Raw genomic sequence first — 24,435 nt, 5'->3', positions numbered from 1 at the left:
ATGTGCAAAACTCAAATGGGGCCTGGTTCAGAGCCATAAGAAGTTGGCAAAATGACCTACACTAGAAAAAAAAAATTCTGAATAGAGAGTGCTCTGCCTTTCCAGTGACAACTCAGTGCCTGCTCCCGGGGGAAGACAGGTGCCCGACTCCTCCAAGACAACCGGGCCCATCTGGAGGCACCAGAGCTGTGACTCTGAGGCCAGGATTCAGGACCACCGCAAGATCTCAACAGGACACAGGCCTCAAGCTCTATTTACCCCTAATTCCCTGGTGCCCAAGACCTAGCTTGACAAAGAAAGGAAACAAATAACGTGACCAGACACAGAAGACCACATCTACATTATTTAGTTACTCTCCGGATCCACGTCCATGACTTATTTCCTTTAGCTGTATTTGTAAATAATGAAGATTGACACTCCAGCACCCCACCAGCCACACACACTCACATGCATGTACACATACCCACCTTTGCCCTGGTTGACCCACATACACACCATCCTGGCCTTTATCTAGGATCAACAGATCTCAAATGTCGGTGTGCATCAGAATCGCCTGGGAGGAGGGTGGGATGAACTGGGAGACCAGGACTGACATCTATACACTATTGATACTATGCATAAAATAGATAACTGATGAGAACCTACTGCACACCACAGGGAACTCTAAGTGCTCTGTGGTGAGCTAAATGGGAAAGAAGTCCAAAAAAGAGGGGCTGTGTGTATACACACAGCCGATTCCCTGGTGGCTCAGACCGTAAAGAATCTGCCTGCAGTGCTGGAGACCCACGTTTCATCCCTGCGTTGGAAAGATCCCCGGGAGAAGGGAATGGCTAACCCCTCCAGTATTCTTGCCTGGAAAATTCCATGGACAGAGGAACCTGGTGGGCTACAGTCCATGGGGTTGCAAAGAGTCGAACATGACCGAGCGGCTAACACTTTCACTTATAGCTGATTCACTTTGCCATACAGTACAAACTAACACAACAGTACAAAGCAAATATACGCCGGCAAAAATTAAAAAAGAAAAAAGAAGCACCTGGGAAGTTTTTACAACACTATTTGCTGGACCCCACCCTGGAGTTCCTGATTTAGTAGGACTGAAGTGGATGCCTATGCTGCTGGTTGGGGGACCACACTTTGAGAACCACTGTTATTGTTAACAAAGCACAGAGGGATTTGTCTCTGTCTCTTCATTACACATCATCCTGAAGCACTAGAATGCTCAGGGAGAAATACCCACCAAATATGGAAATGTTTACTAATGTTTACTAAGATTACTGTATCCTCTACCTTCATTATCTCATTTTATTTGATGTGCACAAATTATTGGAAAGTAGGGTTCATTATCCCCACCTTCAAATAAGGAAACAAAGGCTCCAGAGATAATTAATCAAGGTCATGCACCCATCAAGTATTACAGCCCAGATGTAATCTGGTTTCAAAGATTATGCTGAGTATTCTACTTCTCATATGAAAAGTGGGTGATCCGAAATGAACAAAAGTGTAAAAATATTCAGCTTGTGAGCAAAAGTGAAAAAGCAGTGTAAGAAGACACAATTAGTATCAGCAGTGGACATGAGGTTGCCCCAGTGCCCCAAAAATACACAGCTCTTGCAAGAGATGGCCAGACTAAGCAAAGAACTCTCTGACGCTTAGATAAAGTAGGCACTCCAGTCAGCCTCAGAGAACAGAACACTATACATTATTCAGAATAAAAAGTAGTTTCTATTTTTACATTCTGAGGAGAAGTGGTATTCATATAAAAGGTTGTTGGGGATGTTTGTTGAAAAGCTTTTTACATTAAAAAAAAAAAGTTTTTTATAGATCAGAAATCCCCAAGCTGGAGGTTTGATGAATTAAAAAAGTAGAAAAACAAAATGTGATGAAATGCTTAAATGCCCAAGAAATTGATTAACACCCCTTAGAGTTTTTAGGTTTCTGCCTCAAATAAAGTGTTGGCTTTCTTACACATTTCCTTTCTGTTTTTATTTAACTAATAATAAGCATTTCTGATTCTGAGACTTTTGATTGTGTGTGTTTTGCAGGGCGTGGGGTGGGACTGTTTCTATTCAAAGTAATGCACTGTCAGGAAATACACTGTTTGCATGAAATAATCTTGACATCCAAAACAGACTAATAGTTGGTATGTCTTAGAGAGCAGCTAGACAGATTTTTATTAATAGCATAATCAGTCTGAAAAAATCTGATTTTAGCATTGATTTGATTTCAGCATAATTGTGTATTAGGTTATACACAATTTAATTCAACCAACAGAGCCCGCTTTGCAAACAAGGCATTACTTTCAAGAAACTTGCATTTAAATCAGTAGTATTATAGATATAATTATGGTAAATGTTATGGGCTGAATGTTTATATCCCTTCAAAATTCACATGTTAAAATCCTGACCCTTCATTGTGATGGTATTTGGAGGTGGGGTCTTTGGGAGGGAATTAGGTCAAGAAGGTGGAGTTCTTATGAATGGAATCAGTGTCTGTATAAAAAGAAACACAAGAGAAATTATTTTTCTTTCAGCCAAGTGAGGATACAGTGAGAAGACAGCCATCTGCAAATCATGGAGCATGTCCGCATCAGACAGAGCATCTGCTGATCTTGGACTTCCCCATCTTCAGAACTGTAAGAAATGAATGTTTGTTGTTTAAGCTCCCGGTCCACGGCATCTTGTTATAACAGCCTGAGCTAAGACAGTAACTTCGATCCAACCAGGAAGGAAGCAAACACAAAGACTGCTTCTTTCATCATGATTCCACTCATTTGTCTTTTTCTAGTCCCATCCCAGCTTATTCTCTGCCAGCTGCCATCTAAGCCATTCCAGCTCTCCTATGGACTTGTTGCTCCTGACTCTGATTTCCCCAACACATCGCTACCAGGTTTATCTTCCTAAATTAAAGGCACTCTTGATGCTGCAGGTCAAAGTCTTTTCATGGCCCTTAGCTGCCTGCAAAGCTGAAGTGCTCCTGGCTGTCAAAGCCTCTCATGATTCAGTTATAAACCCCATCCTCAACTACTGTCTGAGCAGGAAGCCCCAGTCAAATTGATACATAGTATCATTTGAAAAGACCCTGATGCTAGGAAAGATTGAGGGCAGGAGGAGAGGGGGACGAAAGAGGATGAGATGGTTGGATAGCATCACCAACTCAATGGACGTGAGTTTGGGTAAACTCTGGGAGCTGGTGATGGACAGGGAGGCCTGGTGTGCTGCGGTTCATGGGGTCAAAAAGAGTCGGACACGACCGAGTGACTGAACTGAACTGATTTGCTCCTAAACGCTGCCAAGCTTCCCACTGGAAATACAGTAGCACTGAGGGTACCCCTCATCTAATATTTGCATAGGCTGCCTTGAGAGAATGTTTGCTCTGGTGTGTGTGCCTCATGACTGCCTCAGCTCCTAAGCAGGAATCGTGGACTACTTGTTGTCATATCCTCAGGACTCAGCCCAAGGCTGGGTACACAGTAGACTCTTAATCAATCCACCCAACTTTGACTGGGGCTTTCATTAAAGGCTTTCATCAAGCCTTGTTTACATGATCCACACTTAAGTGCATCTGAGATAAATCTGCCTGTACAGAGTTATCTCGGAATCTCTTGGAGTGACATAAAATAATAGTCAAAGAGTTAAGTCCCCTCTGGACTTTTCAGGTGGATGCATTTGTTGTTCTCTGATAGGATAATGCCCTGCTGCTTTCAAGGTCGATGTTAAGTGTCACACAACAATATTGCAGCTGGGTCAACATCCTTTCCATCTACTTGTGTTTAGTTCTCAGGTTGGGAAGGCATGTCCTTCTACAAAAAGGACCAGGCGGGGAACTTCTTGGCAGTAGAATGATCTGAAACCACTCTGATCGAAGAGCCTTCTGACGACTCTGCTAGACTCTTTTGACTTAACAGAGGTTTTTCAACCCGGATCTCAACTCAAATATACCTTCTGACTACAAAGCTTATTTCTCCTCTTTGCCACTTGGTTTGTCGTGCTGTTTGGGCCAAATGGCTACTTTTTTTTTAAGCTTTTTATTTTGTACTGGGGTGTAGCTGATTAACAATCTTGTGATGGTTTCAGGTGGACAGCAAGGGGACTCAGTCAGACATATACCCTCTCTCCCCCGGACTCCCCTCCCATCCAGGCTGCCACATGACTTGAAGCAGAGTTCCCTGTGCTACACAGTGGTGTTCTAAATATAGCAGTGTGTACACATCCATCCCAAATTCCCTTACTATCCCTCTTCCCACTCTTTCCCTTGGGTAATCCAAAAAGGAAAAAGAAGTGGAAGTTTTAGCCGTTCAGTTGTGTCTGACTCTTTGTGACCCCATGAACTATACCCCACCAGTCTCCTCTGTCTATAGAATTCTCCAGGCAAGAATATTGGAGTGGGTAACCATTACCTTCCCTAGGAGCTTCCCAACCCAAGGATCGAACCCCAGTATGCTGCATTGTAGGCAGACTCTTTACCATCTGAGCCACCAGGGAAGCCCCAAATGGCTATTTTTTAAAACTTGAACAAAGGTAAAGATCATGAATTTCCTCTGATCCATAAACATAGTGTGGGTTATTGTTTAAGATAGACAACAAGAAATTAAAATTGCAGAATGCATAGAAATTGTAAAATGTTTCCCTTATTTCTCTTCCTCTCCTTTCACCAAAAAGGCTTATTAGCTGTTCAATTTTGTTCAGGAAAATGATGACATTTTACTGTTACTCTGAGAACAACGGCCACACAACACTGGCAAAACAGTTGGGCAGGCCTGACCAGCTTATGAACAATAGCTACAAATATAAATAATATATAGAAAATATATTACTTATTTAAGAGCTGTTGAGCCGGGGAAAACTTCAGCTGTTCATCAGTCCTCTTGCCTAGAATTGATTCCAACTTGGCAAAATGAGAGAATCGCTATCATGCCGGTTGAGTTTCTGGAATACAAAGCAGTTGAATGATTCAGAGAGGAATTACTCAGAATTCCTGGCTCTGGAGTGTGGCGGCGGGGTCCTCATGGGTTGTCAGTATTTTAAATTTAGTATTTCAGACTTAGATTATTTTAGATCTCAGGATTTTAGTATTTCAGGCTATCCGTATTTTAGAAGTCTTACTTTGACCTAAACCTTTCTCACATCATTGGAGACAAAACCTCACTAGCATGAGCATAATGAGTGGATCGGACTCAGCCCTCTCCCGCCACCCACGACTTCCGGTGCCTCTGCATGTGTACTTTCCAAATTAGGAACTTGCAAAATCTGCTAAAAAATCACCAGTGCTGCCCTGTGCAGAGCAGCCGACTGCTTAAAGCCCAAACCCTCATCCAGACATCTCCGCTCTCCAGCAGGTGACCCTTCAGGGCACCTAAGTCTCCCTCATCACGTGTCACCACTCCCTTGTGTTTCCATTAGACAGTCCTTTCTCTTGGACCACACACTTGCTTTGCCTACTTTTAAAGAATGTATTTACTCATTTGGCTGTGCTGGGTCTTTGTTGTAGCACAAAGGATCCTAGATCTTAGCTGAGGCATGTGGGATCTCGTTTCCTGGTCAGGAATAGAACCTGAGCCTCCTGTACTGGGAGTGCAGAGACTTAGCCGCCGGACCACCAGGAAAATCCCTCTTTGGCCACTTTTGACAGTTGCTATAAAGCAAACACGCAATTATTGATCACCTATTATGCATTAGGTGCTACACAGACATTTTTAATATTTTGTTGAATTCCAATGAGAGTGCCACAAGGTCTTCTTCAAATAAGGAATAAGATTCAGAAATCTGTGGTTTGATAGTAAGTGTTGGATTATCTGTGACTCTAACACTTATCACTACAAATTTTCCCCCTTCTTTTGGTGTATCTTCCCAGCTCAATTTCACGTCTACAAATTCTACATTTGCTCAAGGCCCAGAACTAACCTGCCTTCTCCTGAAACCTTCTCCTTTCTCTTTAGAGACATTGCCTTCCTTGGAGTTCACAGCACTTACTGAGACTTTAAGTGTTAAGTGTTAGTCGCTCAGTCGTGCCCGACTCTGCGACCCCATGGACTGCAGCCCACCAGGCTCCTCTGTCCATGAGATTTTCCAGGCGAGGATCTGGAGTGGGTTGCCATTTCCTTCTCTAGGGGATCTTCCCAACCCAGGGATCGAACCCGGGTCTCCTGCACTGCAGGCAGACTCTTTACCGACTGAGCTATATACATAGGGTCTTGGGTTTTATATATATTTCATGCATGTATATAGTATCTCTCCAGCTAGACTGAAAGCTCCTTAAAAAGTCATGAATTTCTAGTCATGTTTACTCAACACAGAGCACAGAGTAAGTGCTGAATAATTTTCTTTTAAGGAACATGACACTACTGAATGTGTCTAATACCATCCTTGCTGAAGTCTGTCTCCTGTACTTGAACTAATTCAGGAAAACATCTAGCTAGCTTCAGAAAAAGCAGACGATGCTTAACAAACAGAGTCTTTGGAGAAGGTGAAGGGAAAGCACCAAGGTTTGGATGTATCTCAGAGACTTAACCTATCTTTAAATGCTTATAAAGGACAAAAAGTAAAAAGAGATCCATGATTACAATCAAACATGAAATGGAGATATGGGCACAAGCATTGTGGCCATAAGATTAGTCAAGTCCTCCCAGAAAAGTGCCCATTAAAAGTAACTATCTTGGGACTTCCCTGTTGGTCCAACAGCTAGGACTGCATACTCCCAATGCAGCGGGCCTGGGTTCCATCCCTGGTCTAGGAACTAAATCCCACATGCCACAGCTAAGAATTCACATGCTGCAACTAAAGATCCCACATGCTGCAATTAAGACCCAGTGCAGTCAAATAAATAAGTAAAAGTATTTTTGAAATTAAAAAACAACTGTCTCAGAATATCCATCTCAGTTGCCCACAAACACGTATTTGGCACCTACTCTGTGAAATAGCACCCCCTCCAGTATTCTTGCCTAGAGAATCCCATGGACAAAGGAGCCTGGCAGGCTAAGAGTCTGATATGACATAGTGACTGAGCAAGCAGGCACGCTGTAGAAGACACGACTGGGGCTACCAAGTGGTATAAGAACCTGCTTGCAAAGGATCTAGAATGTGATTAGCAAAAGAGGACAAATACCTACAGAGAAGAGCAAAAACACCAGGGTGTATATACTAGTTAAGGAATTAAGTTCCTTGAGGGCACGTGCTGGTGGAGGTCAGTGCAGGAGAGATCCCTGCAGATGTCACGTCAGGAAGAGGGGGGATGGAGGTGGAGGGACCCTTCCAAGCACGTGAGCCTCGAGCAGTGGTGGAAACTCAAATTTCTAATGAAGGCACAGAAACACATGAAGCAGCCAGGTCACCTAACACCCTGTCCGGCTGCTTAAGTACATGCCCCGTGTGACACCTAACTAAGTATATTGCCTTTTACAATGTTGCACTAAGGCAACACAAAAAACAATCAAATGAATCAAATCTGTGGCTACTAGTTTGTCAGAACTGAGCCTTAGGAATCAAGCAATATGTGTCTAACTTGATGCTAGGGAGTGTAGAAAAAAAAAAAAAAACAGGACAAATTTAAAATGACTTCAAAAAACTAAACACTTACTTTAAAAGCAAGACCAGTTCACATGGAAATGTTCAACTCCATTTTAAAAGCCAGAATAGGGACTTCGCTGGCGGACCAGGGGTTAAGACTCTGGGCTTCCAATACAGGGGGCAAAGGTTCCATCCCTGGTCAGGGAACTAAGACTCCACATGCTATGCAATTTGCCAAAAAAAAAAAAAAAAAAAAAAAAAAACATTAAAAACCAGGATGCAAGTAGGCAGGCTAAGTTGCTTCAGTTGTTTTCTACTCTTGGAGATCCTATGGACTGTAGCCCACCAGCCTCCTCTGTCCAAGGGACTCTCCAGGCAAGAATACTGGAGTGGGTTGCCATGCCCTCTGGGGGATCTTCCCAACCCAGGGATCGAACCCATGTCTCCTGCATTGGCAGGCAGGTTGTTTACCTCTAGTACCAGCTGGGAAGCCCCCAAACCAGGATAATCAGTGCTAAATTATCATCTTCTGACAAAACAACACAAAAGCATTTTAGAGACTAAATATATTAGTATGACACAGGTGGTTCCTAGAGGTCCTGTTTCAGTAAATTTCCTGAGACAGCCCATCAAGATGCAGACTTTAGCTTGGCTGGGTTTGCCCCAATTTCTCCTTCCACAGTCAGACTTCTTCCAGCCACTGAGAAATCTCTTGCGAGTATGTTGGAAGTGTTCAGTTCTAACCTGAAGCGTTTTACAAAGGAGAACAATTTCAAGGCCAGGGAGGAGCCACCTGACTCGGCAGCTTGGGGAGGTGGGAGAAGCTGGTGACGTCACCCTCCCACCAGATTCCATTTCTGCAGAGATCCACCAAGTGAGAGACACCAGGGCCAATTTGTGCGATATTAAAAGTGACAGACACAAGCACCCTGTGAGGGGCGTTGCAACTCCCAGGACTGAGTCAGCGAATTATGCATGAGGCAAGCTTCTAATTTTTTTATGGTTATAAAATCCACACACTCAGCCCATGGCAGAAGCAGCTGTTTTTAAACTGCCATTTAAAAGTCTGTCTGAAATTGTATGTGTCTTATTTTAACGGTTCCCAAAATGTTCTAGAAACACCAGATTCAGCCCCGGAGCTTGCTGAAAACTCCACCCACACGGCTGTCTCCATTATCCCTGTGATCTATAGGGACCTAGCAGTCTGCCAACCTCCCCAGGATGAGTCAGCGGTTCAGGAACTTGATGCGTAGGACTCCCTCCCCACGGGAGCACAGTACATCCCTGGAGGCGAGTTGACTTTCTCAGCTCCAGTGACCTCTGGAGGAGAAGATAATCATCTCTGCCAGTGACTGAAGGAATGCAGTTCCAGCCAGAGAAGCAAAATGAATTCAGCCTCTGAGGAGCCAATTGGCCGGTGACATAGATTTTTCACTTCCTGTGTGAGGAGGACCTCGGTGATGCCCCATCTATGTGTAAGGGATGAGTTCATAAATGAAGTCACAGTTCTCTACTAACTAGGTCAAAATGGTGAAAGAGACATCTGTAATCAAAAAAGCTACCTTTACTGAGGATTGCTGTACCATCTTTCAAGCCTTTGTCCTATATCATCTCCTTTTGTCCTCCCAAGCCCCTGGACATGATGATGTTTTGTCCCCGCTGTACAAAAAATAGATTAATTCTTGTAGATAAGAAATAGCTTAATTAACTTTCTTGGCTTGACGTGAAAAAGAAAAAAGTTAGTCACACAGTCGTGTCTGACTCTTTGCAATCCTGTGGACTGCAGCCTTGCCTGGCTCCTCTGTCCATGGAGTTCTGCAGGCAAACGCACTGGAATGAGTTGCCCTTTCCTTCTCCAGGGGATCTTCCTGACTCAGGGACCGAACCTGGGTCTCCTGCATTGCAGGCAGATTCTTTACCAACTGAGCCACGAGGGAAGCCCTTGGCTTGACATGGTAAGAGGCAAAGGCAGGACTGGAGCAGAGGCATTCTCACGCCATGATTCTCACGCCATAATTCAAGCTCTTTAACTCAGGCTTTACAGCCAGATCCAGGGAACACTTAGGACAGGGCTTCCCTGGTGGCCCAGTGGTTGAGGATCCACCTGTCAATGCAGGGGACATGGGTCCGATCCCCGCTCTGGAAGATTCCACAATCTATGGGGCAACTAAGGCAACTAAGGCCACAACTACTGAGCCTGTGCTCTAGAGCCCGGGAACCACATAGGAGAGTACTCCCTGGCCGCTGCAACTAGAGAAAGCCTGCATGCAGCAACCAAGACTCAGTGTGATCAAAAAATTCATTAATTAATTAATAAAAAATTAATTAAAAAGTTAATTAATTAAAAAAACACATTTAGGACATATGCAGAGATAGGAAACCACATGCTTATTCATGGTTGCTTGAGGGCAGGGATCCCAAGATGGCTTGGATGGAGTGGCAGCTGGCCAGTGTCATTTTACGAGGAGAGCTACAAGAGCTATCAGTCCAGGCACCATGGGAGGACAGGGGAGGGGTTAGGTAAGGCTTCCTGGGGAAGGTACTGCTCAACCAAACTGTGGTACATACATGTAAATTCGAATTGGAGAAGCATGTGGTAGATTGGTTGCAAAAATGTCTGAAATTTTTCATTCCTCCCTACATCCCGGCCCTTTGTGATTAACTTCGCAGCTCTTCTTATAGAAAGCAGAGTCTATTTCTCAAGCTTTGAATCTTGGAACTTGCTTTGGCCAATGGTGTACGTCAGAAGTGATGTGCCAGTTCCAACCCTTGACCTGCAGACCTCATGTGTTTTTTTTTTTTTCTCTCTCTCTCTTAAACTTTGCCACGGACATGTGAAAAGCCTGGGCTAGCCTCCTGGATGATAACACCACGTGGTCCAGTCATCCCAGTCCACAGTTCACCAACCATCCTAAACCAGCCAGCTGCCAGCCAAACCAGCAACTGACTGCAGAGACCTCCATGGGCTCATCAAGGTCAGCCAGGCCCAGCCCAGATTAGCAGAACTGCACCACTGACCACCAGCCTCATGAGCAAAAATCAAGGTTTATTGTGTTACATCACTGAGGTTCTCTGGTTGTTTTTTATAAAGCAGGGTTATCATAAAAAGGTAGGCAGGTCTTCTTTTACAAGGCTAAAACCAGCATGGTAGGGACTGCACTGTAACCCTACTACACTTTGCTTGTTTTAAAAAAAAATATAATGGGACTTTGGACTTCTCAGGTGACTCTGTAGTAAAGAATTCACCTGCCGACGCAGGAGACGTGGGTTTGACCCCTGGGTTGGGAGGATTTCCTGGAGAAGAAAATGGCAACCCACTCCAGTATTCTTGCCTGGAAAATCCCACAGACGGAGGAGCCTGGCGGGCTATAGCCCATACATGGGATTGCAAAAGAGTTGGACACAACTTAGTGACTGAACAGTAACAATGGAACTTCCTTGATGGTTCAGTGGTTAAAACTCAGCATTTCCAATACAGGGGGCCCAGGTTAAATTTCTGCTCAGCAAACTAAGATCCCACATGCCACAAGGCATGGCTAAAAAGTAAAAAATAAAATAGGAAGGATGTATTATTCACTTAGTCCAGGACAGGTTTTCTCAAACTTGACGCTATTGAGATTCGGGGCCCAGTCATTCCTGTGGGGGGCTCTTCTGTGCATCAAAGTATGTTTAGCAGCATCCCTGGCATCCCACTAGATGCCAGGAGCATCTCCATTTGTGACAACCAGAGTGTCTCCAGACATGGTCACATGTCCTCTAGGGGGCAAAATTGCTCCCAGTTGAGAAACATCGGTTCAGAAATCAGTTCAAAAACGTTCAGTTAGCAAATACCCGAAGTCCCCCTAACTGGGCACTCTTTCCTACAAGATGGTTCCAGCAACTGATCAGGCTCCAGCCCCATGTGAACACAAGCGCCTTCTGGTGTGGTTCCAGAGTGGCTGTAGCCCTGGGGGACTTCATGGGGAGGCTTCTGTGAGCTGCTCCAGCTCAGGTGGAACCTTGCTCTGGCAGGGCACGCACTGACTCGGCACGATGTGGGGCCCACACAGTGAAGTTCAAAAGAAAAGAACAACGTAAATGCAGGACAGAGGCTGAACTTCCAACCACGTAAATCAGACCACATGTGTCCAAGGATTTCCTCCAGGTCCCCTGACTTAGATTCTTTTCCTGGTGCCTGGTTTCTCATTTTCAGACCCTTGTAAAAAAAGAACAATTCATTATTGCATTCCCATTCATACTTGGATGTGCTGTAAAAGGACTCCTATATTATCAGAGTGCTTCTTAAGTTGGAGTTAAAAAAAAATGGTTTGCATTTCTCTTATTCCAAGCCTAACATCTTTTTTTTGTTTTTAATTTATTTATTTGGCTGTGTCAGATCTTAATTGTGGCACATGGAATCTTTCCTTGTGGTGCGCGCATTCTTTAGTTGTGGCTAGCGGGCTTAGTTGCTCCACAGCATGTAGGATCTTGGTTCCCTAACCAAGGATCAAACTGGCATCCCCTGCATTGCAAAAGATAATCTTAGCCACTGGACCACCAGGGAGGTCCCCAAAGCTAACATTTAAATCAACATCTCTACTCATAATTGCACTTGCCAGGAGCTAAGTCCCCCTCATGAGAGAATGCCAGATCCAGGCTTTTAACATCACAACTTAATTAGCCCATTCACTGATTCCAGAAGAAGAAAGACAGTGAAAGAAGATGGCCAAACATTTGCTGACTTCTACCTCACTGTTTGCTTGTGCATTTCATTGATGATGATATTTCATTGATTACACAAATGGATTTTGGTCTGAAAGGGTACATGCACTCCAGTGTTCATTGCAGCACTGTTTACGATAGCCAAGACATGGAAGCAACCCAAATGTCTATCAACAGAGGAATGGATAAAGATGTGGCACATATATACAATGGGATATTACTCAGACATTTAAAAGAATGAAATAAGGCCGTGTGCAGCAACATGAATGACCTAGAGATTTTCATACTGAGTGGACAGAGAAGGAGAAATATGTATAATATCCCTTACATTCAGAATCTAAAAAGAAATGATACAAATGAATTTATTTACAAAACAGAAACAGACAGAGAATGAACTTATTTTTGCTGAGGAAGATAGGGGGAATGGATAGTTAGGGAGTTCAGGATGGATATGTACACACTGCTATATTTAAAATGGATAACCAACAAGGACCCACTGTATATAGCACAGGAAAGTCTGCCTAATGTTAGATGGCAGCCTGGATGGGAGGGGAGTTTAGGGGAGAATGGAAACATGTATAAACATGGCTGATTTCCTTTGCTGTCCACCTGAAACTACTACATTGTTAATAGGCTATACACCAATACAAAATAAAAATGGTAATAAAAATAAATGAACAGATGTGTTTTGGGGAGCCTCAAGCCAATTACCTTCTCTAGGCTTCTATTTTTCTAAAATAAAAATAAATTTTTCTTGCTTTACAGGAAAAACTGGTAGAATCAACCACAAATGATATGTATTTCACAAATCCATGAAAACTAAAGAGAACATCCATTAAGAAAAAGAAGAGCAAATCAAAGTTGAAGCTATCTTGAATTCTAAATTCTCAGCATCTCACAGGCAAGTCTGTCTTCTTGATTTATTTAGTTTCCCAGTGGAACTGTGCCCAGTCGTGCATTTTAGGAGTGTGTCAGAAAAAACAAGGTGAAGTCATAGATTCTTGGCATCTCAGTGTTGGATGCAGCCAGACTTTATGAAAATGAACTATTAATCACTTTCTTTGTAACTCGATTGTTATTTGTCCTACGGGGGGTTGTGGTAATGGTTCAGCTTTGTGAACACATGAGCATATTGGGGTGGAGAAGACAAAAGAGAGTTTGAGAGTTCAGGTGAGGTTCCTCTAAGGTTGTTTTCTGGGAATTTTCATCAAATCTAAGTGCTAAATATGATTGGTTTCAACAAGTATAGAGTCTTTGGACAGAACAAGAAATGCAAAGGTTGTCTCCACAGGCTAATGGCAAAGGATGCTCCAGACTTCATCACCAAGGGCAGCCAAGCATTATCTGCAAGGCAGGGTGATTCCAAAGTGTGCCCTCACCCACCGGGGTCCAGCAGGTGCTGCCCCACATCCATACAGAAGCTATGACATTAAACTGAAGATAAAGCTCAGGTCCCTCTTCCTGCAACAGGCCAAAACCCTGCTTTTTTGCCTCCACAAACCTAACAAATCCACTGAGAGGAGAAACAGCCATTTCCACGGATATAGTGACTTGCAGAATTCACAGCACTTTTCCTTGAATTACCTTGTTGAACCTCAAAGCTCTGTAACTTACATAGGAGAGAGATCATAACCCAAATTTTTAAAATGAAGGAATAGGACTTTGAAGACCTGGTCCATGATTACTGGAGGAATGAGGGTCAGAACAGGGTTTCCTGACTCCAGACCTTGAGCTCTGCCTTCACACCTACTTCTCTACGCAGATCTGGAACATTCAGATACCTTGGCCCCCAGGTGATATTTTGCTGACAGCAGCTGCTTGTACAATCCCCCGCCCACGCCGCCCCCCCCCCCGCCCCCAAACACACTCTTATTCCCAAACCAGAACTTAGCTTTCAAACTAAGTGCTTAAACTTAGCATCCTGGGCTTCCACCTTCTCAAAAAGGAATGCAAACTGGTGAGGCAATATGTTCCTTTTGTTGGTAGCAATTTTGTTACCGAGCCTCTCAAATCAGGCCCCAGCCAGGGTCCTCTAACCCTACTGTTGTCCAAGCCAATAGAGTGAGACTGAGTTCAGTTTGGAAGCAAAGGAAAGCTTTATTCTCTCAACAGAGTGTGGAGAGGTGTCAGCTTGGGCTCTAGAGTAGGGGTCCCCAACCTCCGGGATCTAATGCCTGATGATTTGAGGTGGATCTGATATAATACTAATAGAAATAAAGTGCACAATAAATGTAATACACTTGAGTCATCCTGAAACCATCCCCTTGCCCCTAGTCCTCAGAAAAATTGTCTTCTTTGAAACGGGTCCCTGGTGCCAAAAAGGCTTGCAGATGGCTACCCTAAAGCACACGCACCCAGGTGGAGGGCGGGGCCGCCTTCTAAGGTCCTCTCGGCGGGGAGGGCGGGCTCCCGAGGGATCGGCGCCCGCCGCCTGGGGCGGGCTCTGCGCTCGGCCTGCCGCCGCCATCTTGAGTCCCGCGCGGTGCCTCATGCAGCTGCTTTTGCACACGGCCCACCAGGCTGAGGTGTCAGCCTTTCTCAGGAGGAGTTCTGGGCCGAAGTACCCCGCTCTGGACTGGCGGAATTAGACTGAGCACAAAGGAAAAGGAAAAGGTTAGATTTTATTTGATTACTCAGATTCTACTTTTACTTCCTGAAAATGGTGAGTGGGCTTTGCTGGTGACAATATGAACTCTTACGCGCTTCCAGTCTCATCTGCCTTCTTGAGCATCGAGGAGCATTCGGAAAACAATATGGGTAACAGATAACAAAGCTGACTGCCAAAATACAGTGAAAAATACTAAGAACAGTCTACAAACCCTGCCTGGTTAACACGGGGCCTACCTGGATTGGCGGGGCGGTGCGGGTGGGGCTTTGGGGGAGGGCCCCGCTGGGAGGAACTGAGACCCAGCCTTCATCCCCTTCCCCAGCCCAGCCCCCAACACACAGGGCAAGTTCACGTGGGAAGGGGCATTGGTTTACGATCCTGCACATCCACCCTCCCCGCTGCCCCCCACCGGGGTCCCTAAAGGTAGCATCAGTGGAGGAGGGGGGACCCTCTTCCTCCGTCACACCAGGCATCCAGAGTCCAGGTGCCGCACTTGCACTGTCACGTGTACCAGGACCCCAGGGGTAGAGGACATCGCTGTCATTTTATCGGTGAGGTTGGCAAAGTGTAAAGAGGTCAAGTGGAAAAAAAAAAAGAGGTCAAGTGATTTGACCGAAGCCTCGTGGCTGGAACCACTTGTCGAATCCCAGGAGGGTGACCAGGCCCTGGCACTGCCATTCCCAGGCTGCACCCCAGCCTTTCTCGCACCTACCACGTGTCCAGACCCTGCCCACACGGGCAAGGAGGCCTTGGGAGTGAGCTTCAGAAACTTAATTCAGGGAGATAACCTCAAGATACTCATCAGGAAAGCTATTTAAATGCCTTATGCTTGCAGATCTGAGCCAAGATCCTCAGGCAAGAATTTTTCATAGATGATTGGAGTTCACACTTTAATATTCCCATTTCCCAAGGAAACTAGAGAAACACAAGTCGTACCATTTTTCTATGCAATAAGGAGTTTCAAGTTAAGAAGATACTATTTAAAACGTTTTTTTTTTTTTTTAAAAAAAACCTGCAGAGACAGAACAAAGACTGCTTCTTGATTCTGAAGCCTTCATCAGGCCAGAAGTGCCTGACTCTTCCCTAGACCCTCTGGTCCCCTTCCTCCACATCTCCATAATCAAATATTCTTTCTCCTCAGCTGTTGTCACAGTAACCACTTGAATCACGTGGCTGTCAATTTACAATCAGCTTATGGAGCTGCTTGTAATTCTTACTCCAAGGCATGGTGACAGCTCATTTAGAACTAATCAAACATTTATTAATAGAAAACCAAGGGGCACAAGCTCTTCACTGAAATTCTTTGGTTCCTTGGCAAGGGCAAGAGCAGAGGGAAATAACTTACAGGTGGGGGTTGGGAGGCCATACTGTATCTGGGAAAGAGTTTTGGAAGTCAAGGAAGCCTGACTTGACTGCTCTTTAGCTGTGCTTTCTAGGCAGGTAATGAAACCCAGCTGAGTCTCCATTTCTTTCAAGAGCCACTTGTAAGGCTTAAAGATAATGAAAATAAAAGGCCTGGCTCCAGGAAAGAGTTAATATCCAGCAACCATTGTAAATAAAAGTTATAAAGATGGAGTGAAACAAAATCATGGTTTAAGACTGAAAACTAAATGAACGGAATTATTTAATCCAGCAGCTACTTTGAAAGAGAAGTACTTTTTAAAAACTTTTAAAAAAAACGCTTATTTTTTATTTGGCTGTGTCAGGCGTTTCAGTTGCATCATGCAGGATCTTAGGTTGTGGCACACGAACTTTGTAGTTGTGGTGCACAGGCTTAGTTGCCCCCATAGCACATGGGCTCTGAGTTCCCCAACCAGAGGTTGAACCCACGTCCGCTGCATTGCAGGGTGGACTCTTAACCACTGTACCACCAGGGAAGTTCCCAGAGGTATTTTAAGAACAGAGGATACATAGTACCAGGAGAAAACAGAGACAAGCAGAATTGCAGGGCACCGTAAGGGGAACTCAAGACAAGTGAGCTTTGTTTCTTTGTTTGTTTTGTTTGCTTTTTGTTACCGGAAGCATAACTAAGGGGATGTCTTGCAATATCTTCTCTGTTCTGTGGTCTGGGGCAGGAGCTCGTCTTCAGGATCTAGGTGATCCTGCTAGAAGCCCAACAGTAACCAGTATAATGCCTAGGGCTTCTCAGGTGGTGCTAGTGTTAAAGAGCCACCTGCCAATGCAGGAGACTTAAGAGACACAGGTTTGATCCCTGGGTTGGGAAGATCCCCTGGAGAAGGAAATGGCAACCCACTCCAGTATTCTTGTCTGGAGAATCCCATGGACAGAGGAGCCCAGCAGGCTACAGTCCATGGGGTCAAAAGAGTTGGATGTGACAGAAGTGGTTTAGTACTCGTGTGCACACACACACACACACACACACACCAAGTCCTTGTTAAATAGCTGTTGAATAAAAGAATGAATGACTGAGAAGTAAATTATTTAACAGACCTAAGGATCCCATAAGAACTCTTGGGCTTTATGAAAATAGAAGAAACTGATACTAACACCCAATTTCTTCCCTCTGTGTCCTACTTTCTTACAACTAAATGTGTTAACTATCCTTTCTTGGCAAAGGCTTTGGAAAAAAAAAAAAAAAGGAAAACAAAAACCCTAGAAATGTCCAGATGGATCTGACATGGGTGACAATCCCCAGAAGTGAAAAAGTTCCAAGATTGATGACTAGACCTCCTCCCTCTATACTCAGCCAGTGAAGTCGCATCCAACATTTTCCATGTGAATTGTTTACAGCCAAAAAGATGAAACTGACTATAGTCTTTCAGCCTCGTGTCTCTGTTCTGTCAGCTCAGGCGCCTTGGGCAGTGCTAGGCTTGACCGCTGTGAGCAGACCTCACATCCGTCCTGGATCTGCCCCACTTTTTTCTTTCTTTTCTCTCCATAACCTTCCTCTTTTTTCCTTCCTTTTTCCTCCACTTTCCTCATGCCTTCATTTTCCTTTTCTTTCACATCTTTCTTTACCTGTGTTCAGGGATTGTAATTCAACATCAGTGTTACTCAGGGTCAAAGAACATGCTGCTTTTTCACTGAAATCAAGTTGTCTTGTCACCCTGGGTCCCTGAAGACTCTTGAGTATAGTTGCACATTCAAGATCATAACATGACTAATCCATTTAAATTCCACAGCAGTGAGAGCCAGAAATCCTTCTAAAAATCTCCCTCCTCCCAAGAATGTATCCTAAGTTGTCTTGTCTTACCCCACCTAACCCAAGATGATGCCAGTCTCCCTCTTCAAGATTTTTATTAGAGATTGGTATTACTGAGCGTATCAGCCATGACAGCAGTGTAGATTGATTACAGTGACTCCCACTTCAGAGTCTATCTTTGAAATTTGTACCCATCTTTTCTCTGCATTGTGGGCTTCCCTTGAGGCTCAGTTGGTAAAGAATCTGCCTGCAATGCGGGAGACCTGGGTTTGATCCCTGGGTTGGGAAGATCCCCTGGAGAAGGGAAGGGCTACCCACTCCAGTATTCTGGCCTGGAGAATTCCATGGAATATACAGTCCACGGGGTCGCAAAGAGCCGGACATGACTGAGTGACTTTCACTTTCACTTTTCTCTGAGTTTAGCTATGGATAACTTCTACTACTTGCCTAATAATAAGTGTTGCTTCTTCCTTTTTTTTTTTTTGGCCATGCACCACGGCATGTGGGATCTTAGTTCCCTAACCAGGGATTGAACCTGTATCCCCTGCATTAGAAGGTGGCTCTTTAACCACTAGACTGCCAGCCTCCTGAAATGTAGCTCCTTAAATCTGTCACATCTCTGCTCAAAACCTCCACAGGCTCCCCATTTTCCCTAGAATAAAGTCCAAATATTGTGTCACCTGGAACCCTAAAAAATCTGGCCCCAGTTTCCATTTTCAGTAGCTTCTTTGTCCAGACAAACCATCCTCCTTTCTAGGTCCTCAATGTTCACTACACCTTCCTGCTTCCTGGCCTTTGCTGTCCTTCACTTGTATCCCTTTTTGACCTATCAAACTGGGGGACACTCTTTCCAGGTCTTACCTAAATACTCCCTAGGATTCCTGGCCTGATCACCCAAACATGAAATAATTACACCTTCTCTGCTATCCAAAGCTCCAGTGTGCTTGTTTTAACTATCCCATGTTACAGATAGCAGATACCATGCCCTGGCACCTGCCTTGGGCTCAGTGCTGCTCCAGAGAACTCACACCAATGATCTTCTCTTCTCACAACAATCCCATTTGACAGAAGTAACAGAGATCATTCCCAAGGTGACACAGCTGGGAACTGAGACCAGCTGTATTGGACTCCAGGTCTTTTTCTATTACGTCAGGCTAGCCCACAAAAGATGGGGCTTCGCTGGTGGCTCAGAGGTAAAGAATCCATCTGCAATACAGGAGACACAGGAAACATGAGTTTGATCCCTGGATCGGTAAGATCCCCTAGAGGAGGGCATGGCAACCTACTTCAGTATTCTTACCTGGAGAATCCCATGGACAGAGGAGCCTGGTGGGGTCGCAAAGAGTTGGACATGACTGAAGTGACTTAGCATGCATGCACGCATCCCACAAGAGATAAAGCCTGGGCACTCTTATTCACTCTTATTCACACTCATTCAATGAGAAGCATTTGTGTGTATAGATCAGGTCCAGACATGATGCTGAGAGCCTGGTGTGGGACCAGACAAGTTATCTGGGGCTTAGGTAAGAACCAAGGCAGCAGGTATGAGTTACTGTTTTCAACTATGCCTACATATCTCATCTATGAGATTATAAACTTTTCAAATATGTATGTGTGTCTCACAATTCATTTTTTACCATATGAGTAAATATTTTTCTCTTTAAAGAAATGGACTTAAGTTTATGTAGATACTCCTTATGCTTTCCGATGCTGTCACCTTTGAGACCATCTAATGCTTATCTTCTTAAAAATACAAGGACTTCCCTGGTGGTCCTGTGACTAAGACTCTGCACTCTCAATGCAGGGAGCCCAAGTTCAATCCCTGATCAGGGAACTAGACCCCCCATGCCTCAATGAAGATCAAAGCTCTTGCTCACCCCAACTATGACCCAATGTTGCCAAATAAATAAATAAATATTTAAAAAATAAATATAGAAGCCTAGTTCTGGAGAGGATAAGCCATCTGCCTGGAGTCACATAATGGAATAGTGGCCAGGGCAAGATGAGAAGGTGGGCTTGAACCCTGGCTAGGTTATTTTCCACCTGTCCACAGTGACGGTAAAGCCCCAATTCTCTTTGCTACTGCTTAGGCAGGAAAGTTTACGTACTTTCTCTCCCAGAGTTAGTTATCAGCATTTAATTCTGGATTGTTTCCAGGTTGGAGCCTTCAAGTTCAGGTCAGCAGAAGCTTGTGAGCTGCAGTGAGAAATTTCAAATCTGACACTTGCCAGTTCCCATTGAGCTCCGGGTGAGAAATGTCCCTGGCCTCGTCCATTTTTAATGTCACAGTCATCCTAGTGGAAGAGATCACCTCCAGGTAAAATCATTCAAAACAAAGGTTTGTCATTTTAGCGCCATTCAACCGTGGCAGATCACAGGGCCACTCTGGCTCACCTCACAGGTTCTGGGTTTCCCAGGTGGTGGGGCTTGAGACAAAGGCCAGTTTTCCTTGCATGTTTTCCCTTCCCACCCAGTGTGGTCAGACAGAGACCCATGATAACATAGCCGTTGACAGAGTTTCAAAGTGCTCAACCTCTAAGAACACTGGACTTGCAGTTCTAGTCTAAGTTTGAACCACTCAATCTTTCATGGACTGCCTTTCTTCATCTTTCTCTTTTTTGCTTATAAGATGCCCTTTCTAGATCATATAAATTTTTTATGTGTTCTCATTTGCTAATAAGGAAGAAGGAAGAAAAGAATCAATACATTCTTCAATTTACCATTATTCATATAGTGAATTGCCAGTTTCTACATTTTTAAATTCTATTTTTAAATTTTATTGGAGTATAGTTGATTTATAATGCTGTGTTAGTTTCAGGTGTGTAGCAAAGTGATTCAGTGATGCATACACATGTATTCATTCTTTTTCAGGTTCTTTACCCATATAGGTTATTATAGAATATTGAAAAAAAAAAAAAGAATATTGAGTAGAGTTCCCTGTGCTATACAGTGGGTCCTTGTTGGTTATCTATTTTGTATATAGTAGTGTGTATATGGGGCTTCCCTGGGGGCTTAGTGGTAAAGAATCCGCCTGCAGTGCAAAAGACATGAGACACGAGTTCAATCCCTGAGTCCGGACAGTCCCCTGGAGGAGGGCATAGCAACCCACTCCAGTAATCTTGCTTGGAAAAGTCCATGAACAAAGGAGCTTGGCAGGCTGTAGTCCATAGGGTTGCAAAGAGTCGGACACAACTTAAGTGACTTAGCATTAACAGTGTGTATATGTTAATCCCAAACTCCTAATTTATCTCTCCCCATCCACATTTCCCCTTTGATGAACCATAAGTTTTCAAAAATCTGTGAATCTGTCTTTTAAAAAGTTCGTTTGTACCATTTAAAAAAAAATTAGATTCCATATATGAATGATATCATATATTTATCTTTCTCTGACTTACTTCACTTAGTATGATCATCTCTAGGTCCTTCCATGTTGCTGTAAATGGCATTATTTCATTCTTTTTATGGCTGAGTAATATTCCACTGTGTATATATACCACATCTTTATCTAGTCTTCTGTTGATGGACATTTAGGTTGCTTCCATGACTTGGCTATTGTAAACAGTGCTACAGTGAACATTAGGGTACATGTATCTTTTTGAATTATGGTTTTCTCTGGGTATATGCCCAGGAGTGGGGTTGCTGTATCATATGGTAATTCTATTTTTAGGTTTTTAAGGAACTTCTATTCTGTTCTCCATAATGCTGTAGCAATTTACGTTTCCACCAACAGTGTAGGAAGGTTAATAGCACTACATCATAACTTGACTACATAGCTTGACTGAAATAATCACGAAAGCATTTTGTAAACTTTAAATCACTATAGTGGCACAAAGTACCAAATCTTCAGGTTGTGTTAGGCAAACGCCTGAATTCCTTTAGAATTAAAAATGCTGGGGAGGTAGGGTGTTTAGTATCCAGAAATGGAGAAAACAGCCTTCTTCTCTGATATTTGTTTAAGTATGTCTCATAGCACCCAGGAAACATGTTATTCTTAGAGGGTTCTGCTTTTCTTCATTCTCTCAAAGAACAGAGTGAGAGGAAATTATTGTTAGTCAATAAACACCATGTGCTCATTGATTTATTCCTTCAAAGGACATTCATTAAGCACTGAGATGTAGCAGGTAATTCACTGAGCTAAGTGCCAGGAATACAGAGATTAAGATCAACATACATGTATAAACATTTAGAAGAAAGTCTGGAAGGTTGTCCCCCAGAGGTTCCTACCTGCTCTTTTTCCTTAAGTAAAGCTAATTTCACGTGCTGTCAGTCCTAAGTCAAGGGAACTGCAGGTTGGTTCTGGCATCGTGTCTGTGCTGGCATCCTCAGGCACCTCCCCTCGAAAAGGCAAGACAAACACAATGTTAACCAGCAGAAGCATCCCAGCTCTGTCTTCTTGGGCAACTTTTTGTCTTTGCGGAAACTTTCCCCGAATGACTGAAGAATTCCATTCACTTCTCCTTTGCCTGAATTGGGTCACATGTCCATTCTATATCACTGGTAAAGGGACCAGTATCCCTGGTTTAGACCAGTGGTTCTCAAAGTGTGCTCCAGGGACCCTGACTCCTATCAGATGGGTCTATGAGGTCAAAACTATGTTCATAATACTACTAAGATTTTTTTTTTCGCCTTTTATTCTCATTCTCTTACAAGTGTACAGAAAGTACAAAAGATTTATAGATATGAAACTACTACCTTTTCAGAGTTTTTTCTATTTCTGTTTTTTCTTTTTTAAATTGAGATATAGTTGATGTACAATATGTTTCAGGTGTACAACATAGTGATTTACAATTCTGAAAGGTTACACTCCATTTATAGTTATTATAAACTGTTGGCTATATTCCCTGTGCTGTACAGTATATCCTTGTAGATTATTTTATACATAGTAGTTTGTGCCTATTTAGTCCCTGCCCCTATTTTCTCTGTCTCTCCTTTCCCCTCCCCAGTGGTAACCACTATTTTCTTTTTTTGAAAGTATTTGTTTGGCTTCAGTACATGGGATCTCGCTACATCGGGCAGGATCTTTTGTTGTGTTGCATGGGCTTCGTTAGTTGTGGTGAGCAGGCTTAGTTCTCCACAGCATGTGGTTCCCCAACCAAGGATTGAACCCACATCCCTTGCACTGCAAGATAGATTCTTAACCACTGGACCACCAGGGATGTCCCCATTATTTTTTTTCCTATAGCCTTCCTATTTTTTGAGTATTGGTGTAATAGCAAATCAGAGTGTCGACAATTATATAAAAAGAATATTGAAACACCCCTCCCTTTTCTAACCACCTATCTGTGAGACCACATTTCACACATTTTTTAAGCAGAACAACATATCACAACAGATTGAATGCAGAAGCAGATATGAAAGTCCAGCTGTCGATTAAACCAGACACTAAAAGATTTGCTAAAATGTAAAACAGTGCCACAGTTCTCACCAAATATTTTTTGTTTTGGAAAATATATTATTTTTCATAAAAAATGTTATGTGTTAACCTACAACAGGTTTATTGTTGTTATTTTTAGATGGATTAGTAAATATTTAAAATTTTATTTTAACATCTAATACAGTAATGGAAACAGTGACAGACTTTATTTTTTGGGGGGGCTCCAAAATCACTGCAGATGGTGACTGCAGCCATGAAATGAAAAGACACTTGTTCCTTGGACGAAAAGCTATGATCAACCTGGACAGCATCTTAAAAAGCAGAGACATTACTTTGTCAACAAAGGTCCGTCTAGTCAAAGCTATGGTTTTTCCAGTAGTCATCTATGGATGTGAGAGTTGGACTATAAAGAAAGCTGAGTGCCGAATAATTGATGCTTTTGAACTGTGGTGTTGGAGAAGACTATTGAGAGTCCCTTGGACTACAAGGAGATCCAACCAGTCCATCCTAAGGGAAATCAGTCCTGAGTATTCATTGGAAGGACAAATGCTGAAGCTGAAATGCCAATACTTTGGCCACCTGATGTGAAGAACTGACTCGTTTGAAAAGACCCTGATGCTAGGAAAGATTGAAGGCTGGAGGAGAAGGGGACGACAGAGGATGTGATGCTTGGTTGGCACCTATGGACTCTGTGGACATGAGTTTGAGTAAGCTCCGGGAGTTGGTGATGGACAGGGAAGCCAGGCGTGCTGCAGTCCATGGGGTCACAGGGAGTTGGACATGACTGAGTGACTGAACTGAACAGTAAAATTCAGACATAGCTTATTAAACTGAAGCTCTTTGGAATTTTAATAATCTTTACGAGTGTAAAGGGGTTCAGAGACCAAGAAGTTTGAACAAGACTAGATATGTCACTGGTCAGGTGTGGGGTGAGGTAGATATCAAACTTTGGCAGGAAGGAAGATATAGGAAAACAGCTATTAGAGAGGAACCCAGCAATGCATATAGCTCCTGTTTCTGAATTTTGGAGTTACTGGCTATTTATTGTTATTATAATTTTTTAAATTTTTGGCCACATCCTGAG

At 43.5% G+C, this 24,435-nt stretch overlaps 1 long non-coding RNA gene across 1 annotated transcript in view; it reads right to left on the bottom strand.

Moving 5' to 3' along the window:
- Window positions 1-14,502: 14,502 nt before the first annotated feature.
- LOC133059326 (uncharacterized) overlaps window positions 14,503-24,435 on the bottom strand; it is a 50,237-nt gene continuing 40,304 nt past the window's right edge. Inside the window, exons 3-5 of the long non-coding RNA XR_009693514.1 lie at window positions 22,202-22,312; window positions 19,006-19,183; window positions 14,503-14,795 (exon numbers count right to left, since the gene is read on the bottom strand). This is a non-coding gene — a long non-coding RNA (uncharacterized LOC133059326). The remainder of the gene's footprint in view (window positions 14,796-19,005; window positions 19,184-22,201; window positions 22,313-24,435) is intronic.

Source organism: Dama dama, chromosome 1 (genome assembly GCF_033118175.1).
Source record: "Dama dama isolate Ldn47 chromosome 1, ASM3311817v1, whole genome shotgun sequence".
NCBI lineage: Eukaryota > Metazoa > Chordata > Mammalia > Artiodactyla > Cervidae > Dama > Dama dama.
The sequence above is the reverse complement of the archived record's forward strand: the minus strand, read 5'-3'. Positions and strand labels throughout refer to the sequence as shown.